Here is a 25,359-nt window from a genome sequence, read left to right as displayed (position 1 = left end):
ATTCATGGCTCTAGACCTCTTTCCTGGAGTAGGGCCAGGGAACTGGTGCCAGGGCTCCAGGTGCCTCTCATTAACTGTGGGGCTCTGGTATTAGCACTGTCCCTTTGAGACTAATGTCACACATGTACATGACTTGGGGCTGGGAAGAGCTTTGGTTCTTTGAGACACTACCCTCTTTCTAGCTTGAAGACCGTAGCTTTGAATCAACAAATCTAAGATAGAGCTTGAAGACACTACAGATCACCTTACTCCATTTTCTTATTTCACAAAGAAGGACTTGGAAGTCTAGAGACTATGAATGGGTGGCTTAGGGCCAGGTATCTGGGGACAGAGGGGGACCAGAAGCTAATTCTCTGTTTTGGCAGCTCCTGGACTTCAGACAAAGCTTAGGGAACACGGGTTTTCTATTGAGCTATGCTCTTGCTACCAATTTTAGGAATCAGTTTTAAGGAAGAAATGAAGCAAAATGAACATCTGAGATGCTGTGAGGATGGAGGGGTAAATATCACGGCTACAGAGTCAGAACCTGCAGAAGCCAGGCAAGCTGGAGAGATGAGCTGAAGAAATGTGATGAAAGTAAGCAAGTAGCCTCTGCACCCTTCCCCCACTAAAGAAAGAAACCAACAGCATGCACCCAGGAAGGAGAATACATGCCTCACAGGCAGCACATGTGAACAAAACCCAGAATTCTGAGTCAAAAGTGAGCTCTGAGTCAATGGGGCCAGGAAGGTATGAAAAATTAAAAAATTGCCCAAATGAAAACCAATATGTTGGATCTTGAGAATGAGGAGAGAAATCTCCCTTTTGCCCTGTGGGTCAGAACCCACCTGGTGCTCAGTACTTTTTTGAACACTTCCCTTCCAAAAAGATAGAAGGATAAAAGAAAAGTTAAATGTTTTCAGAAGACAGTGACAGGGCTATAGAGAGTATGAAGAGCTCAGAACTGTATCTGAGAACAAAGTGGAAGAAACTAGAACTGTCTAGGTTGAAAAACACCTTCAGGATAATGGTAATTATAACAACAGCTAATATTGTTGATGCTCTGCTAAGAGCTTTGCATGTCATGTGCGTTAAATAAGATAAAACCATCATGTGAAGTTAAGGTTGGGATTGAGCTCATTTTACACAAAGGAAAGCTGAGTCTTGGGTGGTCACTTACCCAAGGTCACAAAGTTGGGAAGAGATGGAGCTAAGGCTTGAACCCAGGTCTCTTTGGCTTCAATGTCCATATTCTTCATAGTCAAACTTTTTAAAGCTCTGACAATTTTGTACCTCATGTATTTCTGGAGTTTTGACTAAATCTGGGCACCCAAACTATCTTATGAAGGGCTTTCATAGGGGTATAATTATGACCAGTGAGAAGGACAAGGTGAGATTTATGTATACTTAAAGAGGAAGAAATTCTTCATACGGCTGTGCTACTCAGACAAGAGTTCTCTGTGGATAGTTCGAGCCTAACTGGGGAGGAGGAGGAGAGTCAGGATTCCATTATTATGTTTCTTTACTACCCAGAGTGTCTGCAATTCCAAGATCCAGGAAAATGCAGTCCCATCAGGGAGTGCCGGGGGCAGAGGATCAAGTTGTAACTGCCACTATGGCCCAGAGCCCTGCGGGGACAGCCAGGGGTCGCTAGTGCAAAACCCACTTACTTCCATTAGACTTGGGTCTCGTGAGGGTGTCGTGGGGACTAGGCCCACAAGAAGCTCTGGCCCAGTTTCCCCTCCAAGACCACTCCTCAGGCTCTCATAGACCTCTGCCAAGAGCAGTTGCAGAACAAACTGAAGGGACTTGGAAGAGTCACAGTTGTGGGCCCATTTCAGCTTGTGTTTGCTAATTTACAGATGCCACTTGCTGTTCTTTGGGACCCCGTCTCCCCGGAGCCTTCTTAGCAGCCCAGGTGCAACAGAGGTAAAGATTATAGATGGAGATGGTAGAGAAATGCATGTCGCTGGGACTTAGGGGAAGGGTGGGGTGCACCAAATGTACCTTGCTTATTTCAGGAGAGGACCAAGAATTGTCAGAATAAATCTTACGAAGAGACAGAAAGGTGGGGTGTGTTGAGGACGTCAGGGGCTTCAGATCCATCAATAAACAGAGCAAAACAAGAAAGGCTCTCAGATGTGAGCAGAGGTGGGAGACATAGATAAGGACAGGAACAGGGAATGTTTTGCATTTGGGGCCCAGATGAGATGCGTAACGTCTCAGATTATGGGATACCAAGGATTAGCAATCACCTTTCTGGAAAGCGCAGCAGTCTGCCATAGCAATGAGTGAACTCAAACCCAAACTGCTGTTCAGGCTGTGCTGCATTCTGCAGTGTGGGTCTTCCTACAGGCCGCTTTTTCCAGATGCCTGGTAACAGTGACCCTGTGATTAAAGTTTGAGGACTCATCCGCAGGTCAGTGGCAAACTAAGAATTGGCTTGTGGGTTTTAGCCAATCCCCATTGGCCTTCCTGACACTCTAATGTGTCTAGGGATACACACATTTCATTTTTATTTTCACACATGGTTTCAAGAAGACTCTCAGTATAACCCTGCACTGCAGCTTCCGTCCCTAACCAGAGTGCCCTCAAGAAGCTCCTCCTACCTGACATCTGGGGCTGTGCATCACACAGACTATCAGGGGCTCAGGTCCCACTGGCTTCTCCTTTCTGGGTCATTATAAAAGAGAGACATGGGGGGCCTGGGCAAAAGATGGAGACGCTGGTATCCAGGGCCTGTTGCCCTTAGCTCAACTTCTCTTATTCTAAAATCCTCTTTCTTTCTTCTTTGCCTCTTTCCCCCCAATCACTTCCTTAAAAGAAAACAAAGTCTTTGTCCCTTGGATGTTCCCAAGACACAAAGAACGTCCGTAACTCCACAATGAACAGTGTAGTAGGAAGATCTCTATGGCTACTGTCCTGATAGGAAGGTTCTTGAGAGGACAACATCTCATGCAGCCCCGCATCACAAGACTTCCCTTCCAGCTCCAGGAAGTTCCTATGATTACCTGACCCTTGGATTATTTCATCCCATTATTAGATGACCCTTTCCTTTCCTCACTGCCACTTAAATTCGTAAAGGTCACAAGTCAGTTCCTCTCTTGAAGGGCTAGCCACAGGGAGTTCAGCTGTGCCCCACAGGATAGTGGAGTGCTCCACCACCACCCCAGGACACTTTTCTAGAGGCACTTTGTTCTGATTCTTTCTATAAGTAAACATGCTTTTCCCCCAACACTGGTGTCACCTGTGGAGTTTGCTGCTGCTCCTGTCCTACATTCTGCCCATACTTCCCTAATGACATGGAACTGTAATTAGCCCCGAGGTCAGAACCAGTGCACAGGCCTGGGTTGATGAATCTCTTTAGTGTCTCCACGGCAGGAATAACTCTGGACCCAAGAACTGTCTCAGAGCTTCTTGTGTCCTGGTTTTTTGAGGAAAGTCCCGGTTCCCTTCTGTCCCTACATCCCATCTTCTCAGTGACATCCTCACTTTCAGTAGGATCCCAATTGGTAGAATAAATGATATGACTGTTCTACACATAACCCATTGGTGTTACGATTAACCTGAGGAAGAATGGAGAGGAGGCCTGGGATTGTTCCAGAAGAATATACTTAAATTCTAGATAAAGAGGTAGAGGCAGAAGAGACAGCTTCCCAGGGCTGTGAGTTGAGTGCTGGGAGCCGTGATGTTTGGGAGAGACAAGGAAAGGGCAGTAAAGACTTGGGGACTTTCCTGGGTCACTTGGGGTGTTGAGCAGGGACTAGATGGGGTTTTGACTCTCCCCATCTCTGTTACCCTGGACTGAGAGGGTGAAATGCAACTGGACTTTATCCTCTGGAGAAGATTCCTTCGTTTGTTCTTCACCTTGACCTGCTCGAAAACTCTGGGTTACCCGAGCAGCAACTCTGCCACACATTCCCACCTGCTAAGGCCTCTCCTTTCAGCATCCACAAGAGAACAACCACCAAACCCTCAGACCCCATTCTCTTCTGTGAGGGGCTACCCTCCCCCACCTCTGCCCTAGTCTAGCACTACAGCTGCTCAGCCCCTCACAGCTCTGCTTGGGCAAACCCCTGTCCTTTTACACCCCAGACCCTACAACACTCCATTTTCTCCAAAGCATTTGCTCGTCCCCTCTTCTGCTTAACTTTTGCATCTAATCTCTGAAAGGAATCTCCATAATATGCTTGCAGCTTCCCCATCTCCCCCCGCCCCTCCAGGTCTAAAGAGCAGGAGGCATCCTTTTGTGGATGCTGGAACAGGGCTAGAACCTGTTCCCTTTGCTGTTAAGCTGTTTTAGCTCCCATAGAAACAAATCAACAAATAAACAGCAAAAGCAACAGCCAGTTAAAAAAAGTACTACAGTTTGTGACATTAAAAGATAGTTTTGACTGATGGATGTTACTAGAATGTAATTAGCTCCTTAGGCCAACCCTAGTGAAGGATCATCCTTTCGTGGCCTATGCAAGTTGCCTCCATGACACCCCTCACCTCCACTTCTTAGAAACTGTCACAGATGTGTAGTATCCCTGCAGAACCATGCCTACCCAGAACCTCAGAATGTGACTTTATTTGGAAATCTGTCTCTGCAGAAGTCATTGATTAAGCTCTCTAGATGAAGCCATTTGAGATTTAAGATGAGCTTTAAATACAATGACTCATGTCTTCATAAGAGAAAGGAGAGGGGGATTTAGAAGCAGAGATACAGGAGAGAGCCCTATAAGACAGAGGGAGAGTGATGCTGACCGAAGCCTAGGAGAGGCCGGAGTCACCAGAAGAGAGAGAAGCAAGAAATGATCCTCCTGGGAGCTGTCAGGGAGCCCAACCCTGCTGATAACTTAATTTTGGATTTCCAGCTTCCAAATTGCAAGAGAATAGATATATATTGTTCTAAACCAGCTTGTGACACTCTGTTATGGTACTTTGTCATGTACTTTCTTTCTGCAGCCCTAGGAAACTAAACATTGAGGAATTAAGGCAAACTCCAGTGTGTATCTGTGGGTGCTGCCCTCCCTGGAGTTTGGGGGCAGCTGCTCCAGAATCACCATGACACCAGGAACAAGTACACCACCCTGGTTGCTAATTGGGAAAAGCTTCCAGAACAGCTGTCTTCAGAAGAACATGCCACAATGTCACCCCTTACCAGTTACTTGATCTGTGAACTATAGTTTCTATACCTGTAAAATGGGGAGATCCACACTTGCTTCCAATACTTACATGGGGCCATTTACTATTCTCTGCCTTCTCTATCTGATCACATGCATACACTCCATAGTATAGTGTTCCATCTTCATGCAAAGTTCACCCCTGTAAGGTAACTGTCTCCACCCTATAGGTGTCCCTAACACCATGTGCTTGGGGAAGTGAGATCTCCATCCATCAAGTGCAGGAACAGATAGAAGGGCTACTGTATGCATATGGCCTCAGCCTCCTTGGTCCTTGCTTCTGGGCGATTACTCATCCCAGATTTCATAGAACAGTTTTATCAACTCCATCTTCTCTAGGATTCCAGCCTAGATCTGCAGAGCAACACAAATCTGAAGTCCAAATCCTGAAATAAAACTGGAGGTGTTCAGGACATACAGACAAAACCTAAAGGGGTAACGAAGGACATTTGATCTGGTCCGCTTGATCTCTGTCTTGTGCTGGGAAGGGTTATACTTCACCATGATCTTCCCTCTCTGTCCTTGACTTGCTGGTTTTCCAGAGTCCAGCCACTGCCTTTCAGACTAATCTCATACTGGGAACTAGGAAAGTCTGATACAGTCCACAACTTTTGGGGACCCTCATCATAATGTACTGGAGGAAAGAGTCTTAGTCAGAGGAGGCAAGATAGTCACTCTGCATGCCTTTGGACATGCTGTCTTTTGCAGGTCAGAATGGAGGTCAATGAAGGGCAGAATGCCAAAGAAATCCATGAGACACAACCAGGCCCCAAATACCCATTTTTATTGGTAAAAAATGTTTCAGATTCAGGGCTATAAGCTCAATCTTCCCAGAAGCAGAGAGAAGGATGAGTATCCCAGTAGGAAGGTGATGAGAGGTGAAGAGTAACTCTTTAGGTCCATAGGTTGGATTAGGAACAGGAGAATCAAGGTGAGGCTGGAGAACAGCTCAAGACACGTGATCAGACCTGGCCTCAGCAATTCTTCTTCTTCACCTGAGAAAGAGAGGACATTGCCAGGGCCCAGGGGCCACAAAGCAGTGGGAGTGGAGCAGAGCGGGCAGAAGCTGGGCCTGACTAGAGGAGGGCTCCTTGTTTCTCCCATCCCCCAGTGGCATATTCTTAGTGAGTCTGCCTTTCCTCCTTGGCCTGCAGTCCCCTGCAGTCTCATTGGGATGACAGTGGATCAGGGCTGGAGCTGGCTCAGAGACCCCCTTACATCCCATGCATAATAATACTTCACCCCTCCCTCCACCCATCTGCTCCCTCACCCCTCTCCCTACCATGGCCATCAGCACCAGGGTGCTGACCAGCACAGCATACACAGTGGCCTTCCCCAGCAGGATCTCATAGAGGATGGTGGCAGACAGCACCCCTTGCTGATAGGTCACTGTTGGGACAAAGACAGAGCAGGTAAGTCCCTGAGAGCATGTGGTCTGGCCTGCCCCACACCCCATTGTCCAAGAGTTCTCTGTGTCCTGGGTCCAGAGACAAGACCAGGGAGATGAACAGAAAGGAAGCAGCTCACTCACCTGAGGTGACACCACAGTCTGAAAGAAAAGAGGGGAGAAAGATGGGTGAGAGACCTCATCTCCTTAAGCAGGTTGGAACCAAGTCAGCCTCAAGCCTGGTCCTGGCCAGTCCTCTCTGAGCCCTGGGACCATCTTTCTTCTCCTGGGACAAGGTCACCCATCATTCTTGAGTCCTATAATGAGTGGCAGCACCAAGGGGACAGAGGGGTACCCAGGTGCTGAGCTCCATGGAGAAAGGGGCCCCTAGCTCTTAGGCTATTGGGCAGAGGATGGGGAGGAGTTAGCCCTAGGTGCCCAGCTCCCCTTCCTGATGGCCTTTAGTCCTCTTCTCCACCCCCAGCCCTGCATCTAGACTTTCTGACTGTACCTCATCTTTGTGCTCCCCTGGTGCGGCCCCATCTCCTCACAGCCTCCCCAGGCCCTGCTCACCTGCTCGGCCCCAGACCTCAGCACTGACATTCTGGGTGATGGGTTTGGGCCCCTCCTCGGTCCACTCGTCTTCCTCTGAGAGCCCATAGAACTGCACTTGGCAGCGGAAGTGGTTGCGAGGGTTGAGCCAGAAGGTGGCAGAGACCCTCAGGCGACTGCTCAGGAAGTATTTGGAGTCCCTGGTGGCATTGGAGGGCTGAGGGTCCGTGCTGACCCCATTTTGCACCTCCTTTCCATTCACCCACCAGCTCAGCTCCACGTGGTCTGGGTAGAAGTCTGTGGCCAGGCACACGAGGGTGGCCTTTTTTTTCCTGTCGATCTCTGCTTCTGATGGCTCAAACACAGTGACCTTGGGTGGGGTCACCTTCTTCAGGTCCTCTGGAAAGTGAAGTGGGGTTGGGAACAGGGCTGCTGTGAGATCACTGTGGGTCAGGTGGAGACTCTATGTGTGCATGTTTGACCCTCAAGATAATACAAAGTTAAGTTGTAGAGGGTACTGTTTGCTTTGGGGGTGCAGGTGGTCAGTGTTCCATTCCCCTTTGGTGTTCTCTCTCTTCCTTGCCTTTCCTTTGAATTCACCTGAAGAACAGGCACTGTTCACTGACTGTCTCCCTTACATGGCTTATGAAAGGGCACTCTCTAACATTTGGGATTGTGTCCCTTCATTGACAATTATTTATTTCTCCTCCACAAATACAAGTTTACTTGCTACTTCTCATCATTTTATATAGTAGCTATTAAAATGGAGTCTTGGATAGAAATCAGAAATAACCGTAGCTGAATCCTAGAACTGATTTTTCCCATCAATGCAAACTCAGGACAGTCTTTTTCATGTCCCTGTGTCATTTTTTTTTCCTGCAGTTTCCTCTGCCTCCAAGTGCCACCCAAGTTTCATTCTTTGCTTTTCCTTGATTCCTTTTTGTTTCTGAGCAGTTCTATTAAACTGAAGCAATATACTTCTTATGAGAACCCATAGTATTCGTATTCTGGGCTCTGGAGAAAATTTATTTTGTCCCTTCCTCACAGTTCTATGGATATCACCTCCTTCCAGTGCCACCTCAGTTCTGCCTGCATACTTGCAATACAGGATTACAGGCTTAGAAAGACCCAGTGCCTGATGCCACCATTTCCAAATTCTAAATATCTTTTTAATAGTAGCTCTGGCATTTTTAGTTTAAGCTGGGCCTGCAAAATTTGTAGCTGGTCCTATCTTCATATGGTCAACCTCCCTTCACCCTACCTCCTTCCTTGCTAGTTAGTTATGCTTTTAGGTCTAAACTGGCAGAGACTGGGGTAAAATGATAATATCCTCACTTCTATCTTTCACTCTGTTTCAAAGACTCTGAGGTCGCTAGTACTCACACTAAATATTGTAGGTTAAACTGCCTAGAATGGGATCCTGCCAATTTCCAAGGGCAATATGGAGTGTACTTCTCTGACCTCACTCAGTCCCTATAATAAAATTAAAGTGCCTTAAACCATGTGAGCTATTCCCTAGGATATTTACCAATACCGCTGGCAGAACAAACATAAGCAGACCCCCACTACCCCTCAAAGGTTGTCTCTATGACTCTACTGGCCTGTGTGAATATAACAATGTGCCCTAGTGAGCTGCTGTTCGTATTCATTCTGCTATGGACTAGCCTCAGGCCATACTGTGAGCTTCCTCTTTGCTCTTCCCAGTCTACCTCTCGCACATACACAGCCCTCCACCCTGTTTCTATATTACGCAGAAACTGAAGCTCACATTTACCTTTTTCTTTTTACCTTTTTTACCTTTCTTTTTCTTTTTACCTTTTCCTTCTCTTTTCAACTGACCCTAGTCTAAATAATTTCTAAATGACTAAAATGCTAGGGATTTGGACCCAGCTTCATCTGGCTCAAAGTCTATCTTTCTCTACCCCAGCTGGTCACAGGAATCTAGAATTTCCTCAGGGCACACTTTAGTGAAGCTGAACCAGCCCCATTGGATCCAGCTTAATGACAGTTGGTGCCTGGAGTTGTGCTTATCATACAATCTGGTTAGTACACCAAGACTGTGAGTTATTTCTCTGGCTTCAGTGTTCTCAGCAGGTGGTGTTTAAGGTTCCTTTCACCCCCAGAGCCTAAGATCTTCCAGGGAATTTTTCTCACCTCTCAGGCAAAATAACTGCATTTAAACCTGTATTTGTGATAAATGAACAGAAAGTCTGAGCTGTTTTAACAAGGATACCTAGAGTGAGTGACAGAGATTTCAGGCTAGTAGGGGTGGGATTTTCATCTAGGGAGTAAATACATCCCAGAAGCTGAGGTGCCCCCATTCCTGCCTGCACCTGTTTAATGACCAGCTATGAGCAGGAGTGGACACTGGGCCTCCACCCCTGCTTCAGGGGTCCCACACACTTAGGAGGAAAGAGATGGAGGGGTTTTAATATAATTTTAAATCTATACTGCCGAGCATCAGCTCGTTTTCTTGTTTTGATTCTTCTTTACCGACTCATGCTTATCTGGCTGTGGTGTTGGCTTCCCTGTTCCTCTCTTGTCTGGCAGCCTTTTTCTTCTCTTTTCAACTGACCCTAGTCTAAATAATTTCTGCCCCAACACCTGCCCGGAGCCCCGCTTTGGCGGGCACTACCCTCTTGGTTCATTCCTGCTGTTTCTGGGCATTCAGTTCTTTTTGCTTCTTAGCAGACATATCTCCCTCTACCTAGTCCCCAACCAGGCTTGCCCTTCTCTTTTTCTCCAGTCTAGCGGTTCTCGGAAGGGGAGTCCTACTAAATCGTCTCTGTCGCCCAGCCTGTCCCTAAACATCTCAGAAAAAGAGAGAAACTGGCCATGTCCTGTGTCCAGGTTCCTAGACCCTGAGCACCTCCCTACCCAACCTGTTCTTCACCAAGCTGCGGAGAAGCCGGGAGGTGAATTTGCAAAGCTGACCCCGGATCGCTAACTTTCTGCGGGCCCACAGCTCCCCTCCACCCCGCACCCATCGGGGGACCACGGGGCTCAGATAGGAAGGTGGGGGACACGCGCGAATCTCACCTATGACCGTGAGCCTGGTGCCGGGACCGAAGTACTGTTCGTAGGAGCACGGAGGCACAGCCCCGCGCGCAAACCCCGGCAGCGCCCGAGCCACTTCCCACCCCAGGGTCCCAGCCCCTGGCTCCCAGCTCCGGGACCGGTTGGCTGGAGCGCAGTTCCGGGAAAAAGGTGCAGAGGAGCCGGAGCAGCCCCCGGACCACGCCCTCATCCATCCGGATCGGCTCCCGAGCTGCAAGTCCCCCGACACTCACCCAGTACGGTCAGCCGGCTGCCAGCCCCGAAAGTCAGGGTACCGGCTCCAGAGCACAGCCCGGGGGCTCCCCACAAAAACTGGACCCAAGCGACCAGCTCCCGCCACCGTCCCCGCCCGCCGCCGCTCACCTAGCACCAGCAGCCGCGTGCCTGGTCCGAAGTACTGGGTCCCTTGGTTCACGGCCCCCGAGCCCGGCACAAAAACCCGTGCCACAGTCCCACCCTGTGCCCGGCGGCGGCCCCGGCTCACCTAGCACCGACAGCCGGGTTCCGGCACCGAAGTACTGAGTGTTTTGGCTCACAGCCCCCCAGAGCGGCACAAAAACTGGCGGCACTCCGGCGTCCCCCGGGGGCCCCCCACTCCTGCACCCCGGTTCCCCATGTGCCCCCGCTTACCTAGCACCGTCAGCCGAGTTCCTGGGCCAAAATACTGAGTATCTGAGCTCACAGCCTCCAGGCCCAGGACAAAAACCCGCCCGGCCCGCTCCTGCTGTCCCAGCCCCAGCCCAGGTCCCTACCCACCCTGAGCGCTCCAGCGCTCCCCCAGAACCCGGACCAGGGATCTTTGGGCTCAGGCGCCCAGGAGCGGCTCTCAGCGCAGCCTCACAGGGAGTCCACTAGCTACCCATCTCTCTCCATCCCACCCCACCATATCGTCCAGCTTCCTCCTTACCCAGTGCGGTGAGCTTGGAGCTTTCCCCAAAGAACCACTGTGAGCGAACTGTGTTCCCACAGCCCTGGGATCCCGTCACAAACCCCCGCTTTCCCCGCTGAAGGGCACTCGATGGTCCGGAGCCCACTTCCCTAAGTTGGCCAGGGTTCAGGGGGCATCCAGGCTGATCAGCCACTTCTCCTGGAAGCTGCCTGCCTTACCTAGCACGGTGAGCCGGGTCCCTGATCCAAAGAACTGCTCGGCATAGGAGCACAGTGGCAAGGTGCTGTCAAGAATTCCTGCTCCTTGCCTTCCTCACTAAGGCCAGGAGAAGGGGAAAGGCTCGCCCTCCCTCTCCTCGGTTTTCCACTTCCCACCTCTAGACTTAATTGGACAAAGTAAAGGATATTGCAGAGGTCACCCCCGATTAGATGAGAATTCACTTGGTTTGGGGATGATACAGTGAAGGTGAAATCTGATGGGGTGTTGGTAGTGTTGGGTAGCCTGGAGGGTTTTAGACTAAACCCTGCCTCTTACTATATATATATATATAACCTGTAACCTCTCTGACCTCAGTTTCTTCATCTGAGAGATGGGATAGTATCTTTTCTACAAGGTTTTTACGAGTTTTAATTATATTTGATGCAGTCACAAGTACTTTGCCAAGGGCAAGTTTTATGAAAAATACTGAATAGCAACCCTACTTAGTTGCCTTGCCCTTCTCATTTAAGGAAAGCTGTGAGCAGGGAGATAACACAGGTATTCACTCAGTCTTGGACCCTGCTAGACAACAGTAGGGACCAGCAGCACAGACCTCTGCCCATCTGGTAGCTGCTTTCCCCTGGCTAGAGGGTATATTTTCTGGGTCAGGGCTTTTTGTAAAAGCATCTCCTCTACTTGAATCATTGTGCTCCCCCCACTCCCCACAATGTTATATTATGATACAAAAATGTTTCTTCCCCATTGGTGCCCCTCCCCCAGCCACTGGGCAGAGGCAGAAGGTGCAGGTGGCAGAGGTTAGTCTGAGTGGGGCTAGGCAAACACAAACCCAAGGTAAATCTAAATTGGGGAGGGGCTTGTGGCTGGTTATTGTGCTAGTGGTGGTGTGGTAATGAGGGCAAAGAGCCCCTCCCTGGAACATGTGCCATTCTGAGGAGATCATCTATGTCATTGGGTCTCCCTTCTGGGACTCACTGTGCCCACCTGCTCAAACTGGCATTTATAGTGAAGTAGATAAGCGTGGGGGAGGGGGGGGACAACTTTAACAGAGCAATCCATGATGCAGGTGATGGCAACTTGAGGCACAAGGACAAACAACTCAGAAACCGCAATACTTCCTATTGCTTCCTGGACAAAGTCCACACTCCTTATTTATTTTTTCCACAGGTATTTAGTGAGCATCTATTCTGCATCAGGCCGCATGCTATTTGCAACGGTAAGAGTAATTTTGATTACTCCTACCTCTGAGCCTTCCAGCTAAATTGATAGACCTAATATGTTTGGGCTTTTGTTCATACCTCTAACTTGGTATTACCACTCTCTAGTGGACGGCTGAGCCCGATTCTTCCTTTGAAGAGTTTACCATCTCTTCAGACTCTTCCTTGATTATCCCAGCCCAAGTTAATTGCCAGTCTCTACATGTTAGTGGACAGCTCAATTGCTGTTTCAATGCATGTTCTTGAATTCCAGGTCTTTGTAGTCGTGACTTAGCTCCTTTATGAACTGGGGGACTATAATTGGGATACCTTTATTTTCTTGGAGGTCAAAAGCAAATCACTGCAATGACATGTGTTCAATGAGTAGGTGTGTAAATATATTCATATGTATACATTTGTGTACATATATGCACAGACACCTTTTGAAAACATGCACATGTTGCATTAGAGAGAAACAGCTGTGTGGTGTAGGGAGATGGCTATGTCAGTAAGGACTGGTGATGATGCTCCTGAATTGGGTCACTTTGGGTTCACTGTTTATTCACTGACTATTCAGATTCCTATCTGGTGTCTACACTGAACCAAGGCATCAGGCCATATTCCAGGGATACTATCATAAAACAAAAGAACCTCCCAGTCAAATGGGGGTATCAGACAAGAGGTCGTTTCCATTAAGTATGTTGAGTCAGGAAGGGGAGGCATCCTCTGCATCAGGCACTTGGATGGTGTAGTTCATCCAGTCTCAGGGGAGAAAAGGGGAAAGACAGGGCGATGAAGGGCCCGAGAGGCTTTTGGGAAGGAAAGAGATCGAAGTCAGATCCTGAAGGCCAAGTAGAAGTCATGAGAGAGAAAGAGTGCTGTCATTCCAGCCAGGATGGATAGGAGTATCCTGTACCCAGTGACCTGAGCAAAAGGCTTAGGGGTCCAGACATAGGAAGATGGGTGGGTAAGCATGGAATAATGAGATAGAGTTTATACTCTCATCTGTATGCCACCTAAAAGACTGGGACTACATCACCACAGTGACCAGGAGACACCAGAGAGCTTCCCAGAGGTCTCTAGACCTAGAAATAGGGCTGATTTTTAGTTTTAGAGAACTTTATTTTCTATCCTTATAGGCAATCATTTTCACACCAATATAATCAACTAAAGGGAAATTCATCAACAGATTGTAACTTAAACTGTAAGACACATCTTCCACTGAAAATAAGTTTCCAAGTCAGTGCATTCTCTTATTTTCAGCTGGGAAACCTATGTGGTGAACTAATGGAGAACAAGTGTAATCTAGGAAGTGACTGGAAGGATATTGGGTGACATATAGGGAACCAAGCCTTGTCAACAAGGATTATATGACCAGTTGACAGATGGACACATTTGTATGGGTCTGCTGTTCCTTGGAGCACATTTGTCCAGGGAAGGAGAGAAAATTGCTGTACTCCGCCTCTCCATAGACTATTCTTGGTATATAGTCTTCAACTCCCATTACCACCTTTTCACATTTAATTAATCTCTCCTGTCAATCACAGGGGGGTCCCTGACTTTTCTGACTGGAGGGTTCTGCCTTTTCTTGAATGCCTGCTGTTTCTATCCTGACTAAACGGGAAGAGCCATGGGGAATTCTGAGACAGAAAAGAAGCAGAAATATCATGTTAGGCCAGAACAGGACATTTTATTTGTCTGATCATCTAAGCATTCTAGGATTCCTTTGGGTTAGGGAAATTTAAGCAAAAATGATCAAGTGAGCATGCCTATAGGGGATAGATATTGGGGTCAGGAGAGGGATAAAATCCCTTCAGAAGCATTGGCAAAGGAGAATCCATGCAGCGCCATATTGGGTTGAAAGTTCCTGGCTGCACCTCCAGAGATAGCTTCAGGAATCCTTTCTCTTGACCTGCAGCAGGGGAGGTGGGGATTAAGAAGAAGTGGAAGGGCCATTGACCAAACAAACAGTAAGTCTCCTCACAAACCCACTGGTTGTTTGGGGGACCACAGATTTTTCTTCCTATTAGGACTCTGGAGTCTCAGGTTGTCTTTCAATGTATATGAGTAAAGCTCCTTCCTTCCCTACCACCGTAAATGATCCTGAGGGTCTCTATATCTGTGCTTCCGAGTTTGGGTTGTGAGATTTCCTGTAACATGCCTGCCCCATCCCACCCTCCTCCTTACCATGGCCATCAGCACCAGAGTGCTGACCAGCACAGCGTACACAGTGGCCTTCCCTAGCAGGATCTCATAGAGGATGGTGGCAGACAGCACCCCTTGCTGATAGGTCACTGTTGGGACAAAGACAGAGCAGGTAAGTCCCTGAGAGCACGTGGTCTGGCCTGCCCCACACCCCATTGTCCAAGAGTTCTCTGTGTCCTGGGTCCAGAGACAAGACCAGGGAGATGAACAGAAAGGAAGCAGCTCACTCACCTGAGGTGACACCACAGTCTGAAAGAAAAGAGGGGAGAAAGATGGGTGAGAGACCTCATCTCTTTAAGCAGGTTGGAACCAAGTCAGCCTCAAGCCTGGTCCTGGCCAATCCTCTCTGAGCCCTGGGACCATCTTTCTTCTCCTGGGACAAGGTCACCCATCATTCTTGAGTCCTATAATGAGTGGCAGCACCAAGGGGACAGAGGGGTACCCAGGTGCTGAGCTCCATGGAGAAAGGGGCCCCTAGCTCTTAGGCTATTGGGCAGAGGATGGGGAGGAGTTAGCCCTAGGTGCCCAGCTCCCCTTCCTGATGGCCTTTAGTCCTCTTCTCCACCCCCAGCCCTGCATCTAGACTTTCTGACTGTACCTCATCTTTGTGCTCCCCTGGTGCGGCCCCATCTCCTCACAGCCTCCCCAGGCCCTGCTCACCTGCTCGGCCCCAGACCTCAGCACTGACATTCTGGGTGATGGGTTTGGGCCCCTCCTCGGTCCACTCGTCTTCCTCTGAGAGCCCATAGAACTGCACTTGGCAGCGGAAGTGGTTGCGAGGGTTGAGCCAGAAGGTGGCAGAGACCCTCAGGCGACTGCTCAGGAAGTATTTGGAGTCCCTGGTGGCATTGGAGGGCTGAGGGTCCGTGCTGACCCCATTTTGCACCTCCTTTCCATTCACCCACCAGCTCAGCTCCACGTGGTCTGGGTAGAAGTCTGTGGCCAGGCACACGAGGGTGGCCTTTTTTTTCCTGTCGATCTCTGCTTCTGATGGCTCAAACACAGTGACCTTGGGTGGGGTCACCTTCTTCAGGTCCTCTGGAAAGTGAAGTGGGGTTGGGAACAGGGCTGCTGTGAGATCACTGTGGGTCAGGTGGAGACTCTATGTGTGCATGTTTGACCCTCAAGATAATACAAAGTTATGTTGTGGTCGATACTGTTTGCTTGGGGTCACTGTCCCCATCTCTGTCGCTCTCCTTCTATCCTTATCTCATGTACAGGTACTGCTTACTGCACACCCCCATCTCCCTAAGGACATGATTTTTTTTTTTTTTTTTGCTTTTGTTATTTCTCTTACTCTGGGACTTTTTTGCTGATCTTTCAAAAAAAAAACTTATCAGTCTGTTTTTTTCCTAGTTCAGCATCATGCTGAGAACATAGATAATGATTTTCAGACTCAGAAACAGTCAGTGTACCATTTAGTGAGCCTGGATTTTGAGGCAGAGAATTCCCATCAGCAGCATGATGGAAGGAATCAAATTTATTTTTTTCTAATTATAATTTTTCTTTTTTAAAAAATGTGGTATTAATTTGTTTCAACAATACCACAGATTAGAATAAGCCTTTCTTGCCCAGAAGACACACTTTCCTCATTGTGTTTATTTTTCAAGCAGGTGTGGTGGCTTGCCCAGAATGGCTATACTTCTATGAAAGACCTTGTGCATTATGAAAATTAGTCAAAGCCTGATTGCTGTTATAAACACATCACCAGGTCCGTCGGCCATTTCAGCAAAAGGCTCACACTGGAAATCTCTGGGTACTTTCACACGCTTGGCAGATGAGAGGGAAGAATTTCTGGAATCATTGGAAGGCATTACCTCGTGTGATGCCTCATGAGGAACGGAAGGGACCAAATCCACTGTGCATGCACCTGCTCTTTTGCCAGAGTTTGCTGCCCTGTTTGGCTCTGCTCTGACCATAGTACATAAATGTGCCATGCCAAGGTGACTCCACTCTGTCTAAATTTGAGAAATGTTTGGGAAATTTGAGGCACAGGTTTGGAAAAAGACAAACACTATGATGATGCAGGGATGAAAATTAACACAAATGCAAGTTGTCAAATCAGTTGAATCCTTTATAAAGGATTTTTACCCATTTTACATCTCTTAGGGAGCTAGAGATGATTTAAGTCATCTTTCAAATGGAATGAACCATCATACCCTACGCTGGGACGCATTCCATTGAACCCAGGACTTGGAATTCAGTGATTAGCACTTTCAATTAAATTTTTTGGCTTGAGCCCCTACCAGCAGGGCACTGTCTTCCCAGGGACCCGTCCTGGCATGACTTGGTATCCCATTATTTCAGTACTGTTTCCAGCCCATTCCCCTCACCCACCTGCTTCTTCCAAAGCGTGGCAATGGCTCTGTTAGGGTTACAGGATGGCCCTTTACCTCAACGTCCCAGTGAAAATGTTGAGATCTGAGAAAATAGGGTCTCCAAACTAATTTTTTTTTTTGCCTTTATACTTAACCTGTTGCTGAGATGGGGTAAGTTTCCCGTTGTAACGGTCTATTGAGACTTCTCTCTCTGATACCCACGAAGCCCAGCACACCCCAGAGACTCCCTGCTGCTCCTGCAGTGCCATGACATGGACTATGTCCCCAGGCCTCAGGAGCAGCCCTTAAACCACGCTGGCCTCACCAGCCTGGGCCCTACTGCCTCCAGGGCAATTCAACCACCCCAGAGAGATGAATGTGGCTCTTCTGAGACTGGCAGTGGCAGACAGGAGGAGAGTCAAGCAAGCCCACAGGTCTGTGCTGGAGGTTTATGTTGGGAAGGAGTTTAACATAGGCGACAGAGCTAAGTAACCAAAATGGGGTCAACAATGCAGAAATGGAGAAAGGAGAGGAAGGAAAGAATGGAGATGAGCAGATAGAAAAGAGAAAACAAAGCAACACACCTAGTAGGGAGGTAGAGGTAAGGGAAGTCTCAGAGAACAAATAGAAAGAGAGCAAACATAAAGCCCGAAGGTGAAGGAAGAGGCTCTCAGGCTGGAAGCTGCGGCAGACACAGAACAGCAAGCGACTGGGTCCTGGGAAGGTAGGGGAGGGCACCTGGCTGCAGAGCTCTGATATCTAAGCTTATGCCCAACACCCTTCCCAGATCACTGTGGTCAAAACAAGCACCCCTAGACAGAAATGGAGCCCCCATACCTGTCACGGTGAGCCTGGTACCAGTCCCAAAGAAGAGAGGTGAAGTATTGGCGCACAGCTACAGGTGGCTGGGTAAAACCCTGTTGGGGGTTCCAGCCAGAGGCAAGCCTTTGCTCCCCAGAGCAGAGGGCCGGCCGCCTTTCTCTGCCTGCACCCAGGGCAGAAGTCCATTAGGAAGAATGCCTAAGCATACTATGCAGTGAGAGGAAAGGGAAAGACAGGAGGGACGGGTCAAAGAGGTTTAGGGGGAGCAGACCCACGCACGAGAAGGAAAGATGAGCAAAGAAAGTAGGAGCGGATCACAGACTGAAGACTCGGAGGACAGAAACAGAGGTGCCGACCCAGCCCCACACCAACCCTGGCAAGTCAAGGAGTAAAGGAATCACCAAGTCCCCGTCTACCAGTGCTAGGAGAAGTGGAGACTGACTCTGAAGGACAGTGGCCCTACCACCCCAGTCCTGCAGCTTACCTAGGACAGAGAGTCGAGTCCCCTCTCCAAAATGCTGTGCCTGGTTGTTACACAGTAAAACACAAGGGTGGAAAACCCCAAGGAGCTGCTGGAGTGGACTCCACCCTCCTACTCTCTCTTAGCCCAAACCCCGGCTGTGTCCTCAGTGCCTGTCCCCTCCAGAGTCCTCCTAGAACTCCGATGTAACAAGGCACTACTCCAAAATAAACCTTTTACGTACCTAAGACAGACAGCTTGGTTCCATTGCCGAAATAGAGTTTTTCGTTGGTGGCACAACACGACAGCCTGGCAGAAAAACTGCCCCCTCCTCCTGCCGGCCATTCCCTCCCCCCAAGCCTACCACCTGCTCACCTCTCCCCGTCTGTGGAGAATTTTACGTCTGAAGTGGAAGGCAGGGCAGACAACCTTAAATGTCATGATTAGGGGACAAATGTGCCCTATGGGGTCCCCATCCTTCTCTCTGTGTCTGTCTCCTTTCTGTGTGAAGGAGACAAAGAGCAGGACCATGAAGATGGTAAGAGCAGAGCCCCTGCCACCTATCTTGGTCAGAACAGGCACCTTGAAGGAACAGGAGATGGACAAGGTGACTCCTTCCCAGCTAGTTCATCTGTCTCCCTAGTACCGTACCCACGAAATGTTGGATATGGATTCCCTGCATGTCTACATCCAGACAAGAATTCAGATCTTCCCAATAAAAATACATTGTAACCCAGGCACATGAAATAGAGGCTCCATCTGGTCCCCAGCCCTCCAAACCTGATTTACTTACCTACAACAGTGAGCCGGCTTCCCTCCCCAAAATAGACTGTGTTTCCAGAACACAGCCTCCTGGGTCCACTTCAAAACCTCCCATTGTCTGCTGAGCTCAGCTGGGATTCAGGGAGAGGCTGGGTGTTCAAGGTCTCTTTCCTCACACAGAACACCCTGCTTCACACACCCCCATGCCCTTCCAGAGCCTGCCCAGGACCCTCGCAGGTGAGGAACAGAGACACAGCATGGCCTGCTCCAAGTCTAGGGCGAGGAAAAACAGAAGCCCCTCCAGACTCACTCGCCAACGAGGGAGATGGACAAGTTGGCAGCTCCTTCATCACTGCCCAGTTCTCAGTCCCCTACCTCAGGAGGGACAGCGCCATTTCCTTTTTCTTTGCCTGCTGCCTTCCATCCCAGACTTAGCTCTGACTCCACCAAAAATCTACAGACCACCTGGGTGGATTTGCCCTCCCGGGGAGCCTCTTCTGAACTCAGTCCCTGGCACGAGAGGGCCTCTCCTTCATATTTTGACATTTCCCAGAACAGAGTCTACCCTCATCGAACAAGCCCAGAGAGCCTTACCTATGACCGTGAGCCTCGTTCCCGAGCCGAAGGTATAGTCATAGTTGGCACATCCAAATATAGGCGCTCAAAAATGGACACCTGAGACCCACTTTTCCCAATAAGGGAGCTGAAAATTTACCCAAGAGATACCTTACCTACAACCGTGAGCCTCGTGCCTTCTCCAAAGAAGACTTCTGTGTTCGCACGGTGACGTGGGGCAAGGAGGAAAATACAGTCCCGGTGCAGAGAGAGGAAGCCCTGGGTAGGATCTGAAGGACCTGGATGAGGAATGCCCTCTTCTGCTTTGTAGATTTTGTGTAGAAAGACATTTTCAATGCTTTACTCGTGGGACCACGGAACATGACAGCGAACTTCTGCCCTTTTCTGGAAGGATACCCATCCAAAAGCTCCCTCTCTGGGGGCCCATTAAAGGGACTCAGATGTGCAGAGCAGGTCAGGGGCCCAGAACCTATGACAACTGCATCTGTCAAGGGCTGGGTATCCCTGGCATCCTCTTGAATCCTCTATAGAACCTCTGATACACCTTCCCATGACCTGGGCTTGGCAAGAAGGGATCTCCCTGCATCCTTCACCTGTGGTGCCACGAGGAATTCTTGTCTCTGGGTTCTTTCTGCATGGGAAGCTCCAGTTCTGATCTGGGCCTGTCTTTGTCCATGACCTTGGCCTGGCATGTGGTCAGGTGTAAGGCAGAAGCATTCTGAGCCCAACCACACCTGGGCCTGGGACCCAGGAGATGAACAGAAGGGCTGTGGATGTCGGGACAGGCGGAAAGGTTTTTGTAAAGGCTTCCCATAGAATTGAATCACTGTGGCCCCCCCTGTCCCCACAATGTTACAGCTTTATACAAAAACGGCTCCTCCCATGACCCCACCCCTCAGAGGCTGAAGCAACCACCAGAGCAGCTGCTTCTTTGAGGGGGTAGAGACAGGAGGGGCAGGGGACATCACCCCCCATTGTGGGGAGATGGTGGGGCACAGACCAGGCTGGGGGCTCCCTTCTTACCCCACTTGGGGCTGTGTGACTTATAGAAATGTTTGCTGAGGGGGCTGGTTTCCCTGGTATCCCCACCTTACCAAGATGTCGTCACAGCAGGGAGCTACTCTGTCACAAGTCCCAGAACCACCCCTCACCTCAGCCCCGCCCCAAGAACAGACCCCTCTGGACTCAGACTGTCTCTTTAGCCAATCCTGAGCCTTTCAGGTGGTCAGCTGGGTCCCAGAGTTCTGTGGAAAATTGACCACAAGCTACAGAGAGCAAGGACTGTTCTAGATACAGAAAACAATAGCTGTATTTCCAGGGACCAGTTTGGAATGAGAGGAGATCACAGGCAGCGTCAGCCATCCTGACCTTCACTGTTGGCCTCAGAAGCTCAGTTAGGTAAAGGGAGCAGGGGAAATCCTGTGGGGGCTGGATGGAGAGCACCTTCAAGGCCACTCCACGGTCACAGCCTTTGTGCTCTCTTCCCTGAAGGGAGACATTTTAAATGGCAGGTACCTTTTCCCCTCAGGCACAAGATGACTTTGAAATTTAACCTGCATTTGGGTGGCCTGGATACCTCTCCCCAGTTGATACTTCCTTTTTTGCTATGACTTAAAATCCAGATGAAGGAAAAAGGCAAACGTGACTAAATAATAATGACACATTTGCACAGAAAAATAGAAAAAAAATATCAAAAGAACGTGGGGGAGAGATTTGCAATTCACACCCTCTGTGCTATTTCCGCCAACATGTGATAAACTCCTAAAAATCAAGAAAATAATCCAACAGCCCTATAAAAAAGGGCAAACAGCAGATGGTTCAGAGGAAAAGAAATTGAAATGGTACTTAACTATAGGGAAAAACTATCACAGCAATAATGTAAAGTAAAAATCCATTGAAATAATACTTTTCACCAATTAGACTGACAAAATGAAATCCTGAAGGCCGTCCTTCCCAGGTAGCATTTGGTGAAATAAACACATTAACATGCTGTTTTGCTGGTAGGAATACAAATGACACACCACATGTGAAGCAACTTGGAAGCAAAAGCATTTGCCTTTTCATCCAAAAGTCCCACTAGGGGAATTTATATTGTAAACACTGTTGCATACAATTGAAGGAGGGAGAGATATTTGCACCGTTTAGAAAAGTAAAATATTGGGGAAAATCTCAGAACAGGATGGGATCAATAAACTGTGATATGTTCCCATAATGGAATAGTATTAAATGCTAAAAAATTAATAAGATGCTTGGAAAGATCTTGAAGATAAATCATTAACTGGAAAAGAGCAAGCTGCAGAACTGCACAGACGTATTCTACCATTTTGTCCAACAAAGGGGGGAATCGAGAATTATACATTTGTTCAGTTAATTTTTTACAAAGAAACATGGGAAGGATACAAAAGAAACTGGTAAGAGTGAATACCTATGAAGGATAAATGGCAAGGGCAGGGACAGTGAAAATACAGGTTACATCTCTTGGTATTAACTTCATTGTGTTATTTCCATTTTGAGACTAGATAACTATATTATTTAAAATTAAACTTAAATTAATAAAATTTAAACAAGAAAGAGAAACAAAATATCACTTTGAATAATATATAAAAATATCCTATTTAAAAAAGTAATGCTTTTTTAAAAGCATATTTTAATTTACAGAGCCATTGTTTTTTTTTTCCCAAAGAGGATCATTTTATATAAGGAGCAAATTCATGGTCATGAATTCAGAGATCAGTGGAATTTCTAGTCCTGTAGGAAGCTTGTGAGAAATGCAGACTTCTAATGAATCCTTATGAGCTTGAGTTAAAACCTCTATGATTAGGTTTACCAACATATTTAAATTAAAAAACAGGGAGAAAATTCTCCTGGGTATTTCTGTCACAGTGCCAAGCATGGGACCCATAGTTGGTTCCCTGATGGAAACTGGACAGGTGTAAGCCCTGGAGAATATCAGAGTGCTAGCCAGGGGTGCCCTAAACTGGGTACAGGGCCTGGGTCTTAGAATTTGGTAAGGAAAGTGGGAGACATCTGGTTATTTGCCTCATTAATTGTGACAGATCTCACACCACCAACAGCCTGAATAAAAGGTTGATTGCTTCCATTGATTGCAAAGTAGTTAAGTTCTCTTATTTATTTTCTTTCTTCATTGAGGCATAGACTTTACTTTGATCTATTTTCAAGTAGATCTGTTTTCCTGTCTTATTCACCCCTTTTGCCTATCAATAATTTACTCGCTAAATTAGTTTCCCTTTAATCATCTGAGGACCTTAATCCCAACTAGTCTTATGATATCATAGTATCTGATGGAGCTTTTCTTAGTTTTGCTTCTTTGGACATTGAGCCCTAATGCATACACAACTTATTCTTTCTTTCTTTCTTTCTTTCTTTCTTTCTTTCTTTCTTTCTTTCTTTCTTTCTTTCTTTCTTTCTTTCTTCTTTCTTTCTTTCTTTCTTTCTTTCTTCTTTCTTTTTTTCTCTTTCTTTCTTCTTTCTTTCTTTCTTTCTTTCTTTCTTTCTTTCTTTCTCTCTCTTTCTTTTTTTCTCTTTCTTCTTTCTTTCTTTCTCTCTGTCTCTTTATTTCTCTCTCTCTCTCTCTCTCTCTCTCTCTCTCTCTCTCTCTCTCTCTGCCAGGTAAGAGTAGTATACACCAGTTGATTTGAGTCCATGCATCTATTTGGACAGCAGGAGGCAATCTTTCCTTATTTTTTAGAGCTCAGTACATGCAATCTGGGCTTGGCCACTTGAGGGGGTCAGAAGAATGTGCAGAGCACTGGTGGGGACAGGAGAAGGATGCAGGATCTTTCTGAAGTTGTATATTGTGGGGCAAGGGGGAGAGACTGGGACACATACAATTAACATTTTACACATCTGTAATTCTTGAGAATGCTCAAACATGTTCATAGGTTTGTTTCAAACTCTTTCCCCCCACCTACTCAATTTTTTGAGTTGAAGAGATGAAAATTAAAGAGGCTAAAATGAGCTGCCCAGTGATGAGAAAGAGGTGACACCCTACTCCAGACTTGAGTTCCCTGCTAGAGTTCCCTGCCCTCAGGAAGCCTACCCCCTGCATCCCAATCCGACTGCACTCCCACTGGCCCCACTTAAGACCAGGAGAACTTGGACAAGTTACCACACTGCTATAAACTCCAGTCTCCTTATTAAAATGAGAATAACAACAACAACAACAACAACAAAAATAATAACCACCTCATGGGACTGCTGTGAGCACTAAATGATATAATACATCTGAAGATTTATCCTGGTGCCTGAATAGAGTCAGTAAAACCACGAGCTACTACTATTCTTTTCATAGAAAGTACTGGCTTAGGGATTTCTCTACCACGCTGGATCTCAAACTTTCATGTGATCAGAATGACCCAGAAGACGTGTTAAAATGCAAGTTCTTGGGCTCCATTCCAGAACTTCTGACTCAGTGGGTCGGGCAAGGGGCCTAGCATTTGCATTTCTCACAAGGTTCCTGGTGATTCTGGTGCTGTGTTCCAGGGACCGCTCTTGCTCTTTGAGAACCATTCTTCTGAAAGTTTCCTTCCTTTCTCAGAACCTGTTTTTCCTTTTACTCTTTCTTTATCAATCACTAGGTGCTTATTCTATCCTGGGATTTGTCTGATCACTGGAGATATCTGCATGAGTAGGGCCTGATCTCTTGTCAAAGTCCATGCCAGGATCAGCTCAGCCACTGTCTGGGCACCATGGCAGAGGCATGGCAGAAGTGGGAAGAGAAGGCGGATGCCTGACTCAGGTCCGAGGCCATTGGGACCAGCATCAGGATGCAAAGAGAAGGAGGCATCAGGGAAGAGTTTTCTGAAGAAACTGGAGAGAATGAGGCAGGGCATCCATGCTGATGGAGTCATGGTGTCCAGAGGTAGAGGCTAGAGGTGCATGGCTTGTTGGAAGAGCCACCAGGACTTCTGAGTGTTGGAGGAGAGCTGCAGAGCAGCAGGCAGAACAAGGACCCTGCATTTCCATTATAAGGAGGTTCATTCTGAATGCTGTGGGAAGCCAAGTACGGTGTGAACCAAGTACAATGAGCAGGAGCAACTGAGCTGCGTGGAAGGGAGCAACAGGGGGAGCCCCTCAGGAGGTTCAGGGAGTCAGGAAATGGGCTGGAGAGACTGGTCTCATCACTTCAGATGGACATTGCAGCAGGAGAGAATGGGAGGCAGGACTGTGTGCACATAGGCAGATGCGGTGTTCCCCGGGTCAACCATCTGCCGGGTGTTGGGCTTGGGCAAGCTAATAACCTTCTCTTAGCCTCTGCTTTCCATCTGCACCACTGGAATAAAAGCCACTCTGGAAGGGAGAGAACTAAGTGTGCAAACACCTCTAAAGCCCTCAGGACTGTGTGTACATCATGGTGTATACATATTACGTGGATGAACCAAAGGCAGACCTCTCAGGCTGTGACTGATGGACACCTAGCGAGCTCTGCTCTCCTTCCAGACCCTGGGCAGGTGGTTGGGAAATGGCTGATGGGCTCTTCTTTAAGTTGGACATCTGCAGGTCGGAGGGAGTGCAGCACTTTGTCCACCAGAATATGGGTGAGGGGATTGGGAGCTGAGGTGATCAGGGCTGAGGTTTGCCTAGCTGTGTTTGCTCTGGGTACAAAGAAGTTCCTGCTGAGTAGAGAAGACAGGATCTTACCTACCAACCAACCCCACACGCATCAGCACAGTCAAGACCCACCCGAGCACCAAGGTCAAGGAGGCTCTTTTCACACACCTCTGGGAAACGCATTTTTCTTGAGAAAATAGA

At 48.0% G+C, this 25,359-nt stretch overlaps 2 gene segments (V, D, J or C); both read right to left on the bottom strand.

Annotated features, from left to right (window-relative positions):
- Positions 1–5,923: 5,923 nt before the first annotated feature.
- On the bottom strand, positions 5,924–10,500 carry LOC308643817 (T-cell receptor beta-1 chain C region-like). The segment is given in 5 exons: positions 10,126–10,500; positions 7,108–7,485; positions 6,679–6,696; positions 6,430–6,536; positions 5,924–6,142 (listed from the first exon to the last, which is right to left on the bottom strand).
- Positions 10,501–14,126: 3,626 nt separating this feature from the next.
- LOC308643818 (T-cell receptor beta-1 chain C region-like) overlaps positions 14,127–25,359 on the bottom strand; it is a 107,063-nt gene continuing 95,830 nt past the window's right edge. The window contains exons 2-6 of the C gene segment in view: positions 19,043–19,098; positions 15,310–15,687; positions 14,881–14,898; positions 14,632–14,738; positions 14,127–14,356 (exon numbers count right to left, since the gene is read on the bottom strand).

Source organism: Spermophilus citellus, assembly GCF_964194105.1.
Source record: "Spermophilus citellus genome assembly, chromosome: 3".
In the NCBI taxonomy this organism is placed as follows: domain Eukaryota; kingdom Metazoa; phylum Chordata; class Mammalia; order Rodentia; family Sciuridae; genus Spermophilus; species Spermophilus citellus.
Note: the sequence above shows the minus strand (reverse complement) of the source record. Positions and strands in the feature narration are given on the sequence as shown.